Genomic DNA, 7,948 nt, shown 5'->3' with positions numbered 1-7,948 from the left:
CACATCCTCACCCCTCTTCCACGATGCTGACCTTCCATGTGTCACAGAATTGTCAAAATGGTTCACACTATGTCCTGCTTGGTTCACATGTTTGCCAAGTGAGGGTTCATGGGATTCATCCCTGAGTGACTGTGAACAAGTGGCTTTGGTCATTGGTTACAACTAATACTTCACACACTTCCTCATGAGGGAAAGCTGAAGTTCATCTGAGAGCAATTGTTCAATTTAGGAGGAAATTTTTCCAGGAAAGAAAGGTAAATATTTTGCTTGACAGAATTTGATAACTAGTTCAACAGTTTTGTATGTAATGACTCAAGCAATGAAATTAATGACTATAAACTATACTATAAAACAGCAGAGAATTGTATGAAAGCAACTGATACATATACATGTCCAAAAGCATTTTCAGTTTGTTCAGAGGAAGGAGAAATTGCTGCTGTGATGTGCACACATGATTAAATGTCGTAGAGGTTGAACTAATAGATCTGAGAAAAGCACCAAAGCGACTGAGAAAAATGGAAAGATTAGGCCGCCCTCATGCACATGTCTGTCTGAACACTTCCTTGTTCCTCTCCTCAATTTGCCTCTGCCCCAGCATCTCTGAAAGGTTACTGTACCATGCAGTTATTCCCTCGGGCATGTCAGGTGCTGCAGCATTCGCTCGGGTGCGGATGTGTTTCAGTCATGAAAAACAAGCACAATGGGATGTTTATGGGCTTGTGTCAGCTCTGTCTTCACAACAGACAGGAGAGCAGTGTGAATGGTCCCTCCCTAAATCACCTTCCTGCTGCGAGAGCCACATAAAGCAGAGGCAGTGGAATGACTGACAGCAGTTAGCAGCAGAGCTACAGCTGAGTCGAACATTAACTACGTAAGTTTTCACATCCTCTTCATCTATTTGTCGCAAGATTGTGTATCATTGTGGCTCAGTGGGGTGTGAATGTGCTGGATTTCATCATGGAAGAAGCTGTATTTCTTCGTTTTGTTTATTTATGAGACATATTTATATGATTTTAGTGTTCACTTGTAGCTTGTGTTGCTGATACAATGTGTTTATCTCGTCTTTCTGTGTCGCAGCTTTTTTGTCATTGTTTACCAGAAAACCAGGACAATGGCTCCACTGGGTATGGTTGACACTTTGGGTTGGTTTTCATCCCCAGAGGTGGGCATCATCTCACTCGTTGCTTTCTTCATCCTCGGCGTTGCTCTCCTGGCCCTTTGTGCCCAGTGTCGCAGGTGAGAGAAACAAGAAAAAACGTGTTCATTTTCAAATATATTTGAGTCATGTTTTCTAAAATACAAGCCTCCATTGACCATTTGCACTCCTGAAAATGTCACTTAAGTCACTTAAATTGAGTTTTATTTGGTGACTATGACCAACTGTATAATAGAAATGTCCCTGTTTGGTGAGAATTTATTTCCTATTCATCACTCTAACCCAGACTTGTTTGACTCGATGGGTGTTTTGTTAAATCAAGGGTGTTGCCTCTTTGAGGAGGAAGTAGTCACATGTGTTGGGCTCGGTTGATTAGGATTTATTAACATGATGATCCCAATGAGAAACGCATAGATACACACACCTATGCAGACATGCTTGTGTTGCAGCTCTCAGATTGGGAGGGTGTCATACTAATCATACCAGCGAGAGAGGAAGAGAGTCTTATCTTCTACACTCTGAGTATGTACATTCCTGGACCAGTTACTCACTCACAGGAATGAAGCCAGAACAGGACTGTAGTGAGAGATAGTCATCATCAACCACTACTATGAACATTTAAAACATTTAAAGGGAAGCGCTGTGTGTGCCGAAGACAAAAAACAGCTGTTGTCTCAAGGAAGACTTTGATGAATAAAACAGGGGAAGAATTTAAAGGTCCAGTGTGTTATATAATATAATAATTTCTGTATGAATTATTGCTTTTCGTTAGTCCAGAATTAGCCTTTTTTTTAATATTTATATCAGAATCACCTCTAAGGAGGTGGTCACATTGGACCACTATGTTTTCACAGTAGCATGTACAAATGTACATCACATTTTCAGCTACTGGAGTAAACGGGATTAGGTGATTTGGAGCAAGAATGTTGATTTACATCCGCAGTCATCCACTCACAAGAAGGGTGTGACCCAGTCATGCTGCTACACCCTCACACTTTTTTTTTTTTTTTACACACATTCTCCTTTTAGTCCCATTTCACGTTACAGGTTTTATTCATTGTCTGGTGTTTTTATATTGGTCTCATAGAGTGGCCATTTTAATTGTGCTGTATAAACAATGAGAATACAGAGAATTATGATTATGTCCATTATATTATATTATGTCCAAAGGCAGTTTTAAACTTAGACATTCTGTATTGTTTATGTGTATATTTATGTATGACGTGTGCACATAATGTTACTGTTGTTGTTGTTGTTTTTTATCTGCCTATGGACAAAATCAGAATTGTCTTTATTGTCAAAATGTCAATTTAAAAGTGGTCACAGACCATGGTTCTGTTTAGCCTGAAGCATTGTTAGAGATGAGTCTTCAAAGTGCGATGTGTGCCACTCCCTTTCTGACTATTCCACTGTTTACCTGCCTTTACTGACAGCACATTTATTTCCACATCCGTGATCCGTCGATGTGGCACTTTTACTGTGTTCATGTGGAATCTGACAGCTGGTGATTAAAATGGCAGCTCTGTCATTTGAGGGCATTTGTGTTTACCATTTTCAAAATCAATCCAGTTCTGTGGAAGGTTACAATCGAATGGCTCTAATAACAATCAAGGCTACTATAGCTTCATTCTTGAAATTCAGCAAGAATTCTGGTTGACAGATTAACATTATTGTGCAAAAGTTGTGAGGACTTTTTCACATTTTAGCCAGCCCTGACAAATTTCAAGGTCTTTTTGAGGGTTTAAAACTTAGTGCTATGTTTGAGTGTCCTGACTCTGTATATGAGAAATAAAGTTATGTTTGTGTGTGTATGTATAAAGAGAAAACATGTGGCAGACAGATAGAGCCATAAATCAAACCCTGCATGTGCGTCGAACTATAAACACCTCTCTCCTCATATACACCCTGAGCATACACAGATAAAGAATACCCTCATAACTCTTTATAACCACTTGTTTTCTTTCTCGTCATCCACAGGAATCCGGGCAATGCATACGATGTGAACGGCTCTACGGTATGAACCCTCTGTTTCCACTTATTTCCTTTGTAGCGCGTCGTGTATGAGTGTCTGAGGATCGGTAACCATCAGGAGCTGTTGTTCTGTAACTGCTGATTAGAGTGAAACCATGAAATTGATAAATACTTTGTTGGGATGTTATTAGAGCATCATGACATCACTATATTTAGATTAAGACCAGCTTGAGTAGCATCATCTTTGATGTACTCTTTAATTTTGTATGATAATTTAAAAAAAATGCTTACTCTGATCTATGGAACACTAATATATCTAATAAGAAAACTATTAGATGATAAGAGGGCAGCATTAACACAACATAGTTTGATGTGTGAAAGCATCAAACTATGACTGCCTGCCATTAAAAGGCCTTTTATAAACTAGAAAGTTATCTCGCACTAAAATCTAAATTATTTTCCAGATTCACACCAAATTTAATTCACTTTTATCATAATGATCGCTGTATTATGTCTTGAAAAATTCACAAAATGTCAAAACAAGCCTCATCTTGTCGTGCTAAAAGAGATGGGGGTGAAACTAAATCCTGTATGTGTGCACTTTAATCAGATCTGCTACAAAAGTAATGTAAAGTAAAGTTCTTCAGTATGGTTTTTAGGTAAAAACAGGAAACATTAAACACTGTAATGCAGCATGTGCTGAGCATCAGTGGCCTCTAGACAGACATTGTAATTAATGCCACAACCTTCTGAGTGGTTAAGCTGATTTAATGTCTAGAAAAACAAAACCCATCAAACATTTTTTGCCAGAGCTTCCACTCACTGAAGTGGAACATGGCTGGGTTGTACATAATCCTCATGATCCCTGAATCTACAGTCATTTTTTTTGAAGTCGTCATAAACGATTACATGAATACTTCATCTCCAACTCGTCTGCATTTCAGCTTCAGTCGTGCAATAAACACCATTTGATTCCACGCTGAGTGAAACTAACAGAATTGGAGGACTAAAAACGCTCTGAAATCTTAACTAACTCAGACATTCTAAAACAATTACAACAAACTGGAGATGATTCATTCAATAAAAACATTTATGCAACTGTGGCCCAGAGCAACGGAGTTAAGGTCACAACCACTTTGCTATGAGAACAATGTCAATGTCTTCCACGTAGAAGCAAAGACACATGGGTGTTGCACATGAAGCAAGTTCCAAAGTGCTTTAAATATTCCTGTCACGCTTCTTTCAGCATCGCATATCTGTAACATAACACATCTTTAGCCGCGAGCAGCAGTGAGCACAGATGTCACAGTAGGTTTCAAGGAAACATAATTATTTACACTATGTTAATATAAGTGTATTTTGAGGCAAAAAGAATTCCTTTTCAATTTAACGGACACGTTTCCAGGCAGAGAAGCCTTTCTTCTTAGAAACATATTCAGTAGTGAGGGTTTGCACGTGTCTCATAGCTTTTCTAAACAAATACGTAGGTGCATGTAAACACCAGGAAGTGCAGTTATTTTTCCAAAATACATGCATTGTCCTTTTCACATGAAATGATTATAATCAAAATGAAAAACAAAAGATGACTGAATTATTTTAGGCTCAGCTGAGGTAAAAAACAACAACAACAACAACAAAACAGGGGAAAATGCAGTTTAGCTTGAGTTGTATGTGTTTAAATGTAAAGATAAAGGGCCAACATCATTACTACTGACTTTATTGTTTGCCATCCTTTTTTGGGTTTACCAAAGTGACAGAAACCTACCAAAAAAAAGCAGCTCATGTGTTCTGGTGAGGTAAAAACACAGATTTTCTCAAAGGGCTTGGATTGACGAGAGTGTGCAGTTCACAGAGAAACACAATGTTCAGTTTCCTGTCAGAAAAGGCTCTTTAATGGCAAGATGTAGTGTCAACATGTTCTTGAAACGGTGTATATTTAGTCATTTCAAAGTCATTCCATTTCTGTCAGGGTAAAATCATAGGTGCTGGATACAATTCAGAGTGAACTCAGTAAATAATTGCATTATTTCTTACATGTAGACAACAAGGCCAGAGGCAAATGCAAACTGAGATGCTGCTTGGGGAGAAATCTAGATATATTTAGCTATATTCAGATATCTAAATAGTGTTCAGATTAAGTTATGTGGTTTTACTTTGGAGTTGAAGATTTTCTTATTTAGTTCACATTTGCACATTAAAAAACCAAGTCATTAAACTGGTTTACTTCTATCAGTATCACCACCCCTTAGTGCTGCACTTTTAATATGAACGTGCAAATCAATACTAGGTTACAAGACTGTTTTGGTGTAAATATAAATAATGCAATTTAAAGTGTTACATAGGTATCAATAATAGTCGAGCACCGGCTGCTCCGAGGTGGTGGAAGGGCCCCCTCCAAATCTAATTCACTTTAGGGCCCCATGTAGACATATGTAAAAATCTGTCTGTGAGCAGCATAAGTCACAAAATAAAGAACACATTCGGCTGGATGTACGTTAGTGCCCGAGGAAGAAATGACTAGTGTGTGCAGACACTGTGGAAAACTGAGCAAATGTCCGTGGTCTGTGAGACCATTATTGCATGGTATAATTTAGAGAGTGACCCTTTTAATTGAGAAATGTGAGCAATCATTTCCTCGCAAACTACTTCCTGAAAGCCACGAGATTAGATCTCAGGAAATAATTACACTGGGCCAAAACAGTCGAGCACTATCATGTTACAATTAAGTTTTTTGTGTTAATCAGTTGCTTATTATTTAAGCTTCAGTGAGATTGTGCTTGGTGGACCTTTGATCCGAGCCAAAATGTCTCCTATTTCCTTGGTCTTTATGCTAAGCTAAGCTAAGCTAAGCTAACCAGTAGCTTCCTATTTTCAGTGTGGAGATGTTCTGTTTTGTTAATCTTCTGTCTTCCACCACAATAGACTGATGGAGCAGGAACCAAGAGTGCCACCACAGTCTCTGGTACGTCCTCTGTACATTAAGCAAAAAAACTAAATTAAATAAAATAAAATAAAATAATTCAACCTGGCAAAATTAACAATTTTCTTACATTTCTGATCTACATTTCCAGGCCCAGGGGTTTCAACATCCTCAACATGGAGAAACCACAAAGACATGCCTGTCAACACATTAGAGAGACCGAAAGCGTACACCAACTAACCTTCCATCCCATAATCACACACACAGGAAACAGAAACTCAGTTTCAAAACTCGGGAAGAAGGACAAATCTACAGTTTTCTACACTTGACAGAGTCTCAGATGGACTTATGGACAGAAAGAGAGAGAGAGGAGCAGCCAGCTGGAGCTGCCACCGCCTCATGTCATCTTCTTTTTTAAACAAAATAATCTCACATTTTTAGATTCAAGAATGTTTGAGTATAGATTCTGTATGTTTCTTTCCATCATTACCCACACAGCAGCTATACATACATAACATATGTACAATCATAAATGTTTCATATTATTACCAGTGTAAAAACTTTATTTCTACCAAATACCAAAACCAAACATTGCAATAATCAGATTCAGAGTTTTGTAATTTACCAGAAATTATCTGTGCTATTTTTAAACCTGACAGATTGAGATTATGACTTGTTGCCTCTGATCTGCACCGAATTATATTGATTTTTAATGATTTTTATTGATTGTAAAGAGCCAAAAAGCAGACGGGACAGTCTGCTCTGTGAAGCCAACCAGGGATTTTCATGCTATCTAGTTATCATGAAGCTGACTGCTGAGTATAATATAGTGGAAGAGAACAGTTTCAAGAGTTTCATCTTCAAAGAAATAAAGTTTTTCATCGTCTGCTGGTGTTACAGGAGGAATGTGTATTGTAAAGAGTTTCTTGACCAGTCCATAAAGTTAAAGTTTCAGTCCATGTCCATGTGTAAATAAAGTTGTCTGGGGGGGGGAATGAAGATTGGATGATGATTGGAAGCTATGGGGCACCCTGACGATAAGTCTAGCATATTCGTTTTTTTCCTATTTTCCTGCCTCGTCTGCCATCTGCTTCGACATGCTCCTGGTCATTGACCAATAGGAGAACAGAGTGCTGTGCTGTGGCGTAACATACAGACATATACATAGTGAAGCTGCTTTTAGGTGGAATTGTAACAAAGAAAAACTTTCCATTGAGCTTTGGTAGCAGTATACTCAGCTTTTTGAAGTCTCCTCAAGGGACTACAAAGTTAAAACAAATACTAGATAAGGCACTGAAGCAACCCAGGGAGTAATGATTGACAACTCCGTGCCCCGCCTCCCTAATGACCTATGAACTTGCTCAGTGTTGTGAACGATGACTGTAGTGTTGCAAGTCGCCAAGACACGGCAAGTATCCGAGCCTCTGACATGGTGACCATCGTCAAAAAGACAAAAATATGGTATCGTCTGATCCCGGAATTTCACCATGTTTTGAATTTAGAAAAAACTATACATGATCATTATACGACAACAAATAAGATGAAATTGATTACAGCAAATTATCAATTACATTTTAATTTGTGTGCTTCGGTGATGCTACAGTGCTGCCAGCTCTTCTGATTTTTATGCTTAACGGTTATAGTTCATGTTTAAGAAGAGTTATCCACATTCTCATTTAAGTCTTGGCAAATAAGCAGAAGAACACATTTCCTAATCATCAAATTGTTAATTTAAGGTTAAAATACTGATTTGAGTTACCCTCGTGTGTGGGTGTGTTCTTGTGGTATACTGAGGACCAGTGAGGGTTTTTAACCAACAAAGTGAGGTCATTTTTACAAAGTGAGGACATTTTGGCCGGTCCTCACTTTCTTTTAATTCAAATCACTTCTGTTGGTTGTAA

This window comes from Microchirus variegatus (genome assembly GCF_963457635.1).
Source record: "Microchirus variegatus genome assembly, chromosome: 12".
NCBI classification, from domain to species: Eukaryota; Metazoa; Chordata; class Actinopteri; order Pleuronectiformes; family Soleidae; genus Microchirus; species Microchirus variegatus.
The sequence above is the reverse complement of the archived record's forward strand: the minus strand, read 5'-3'. Positions refer to the sequence as shown.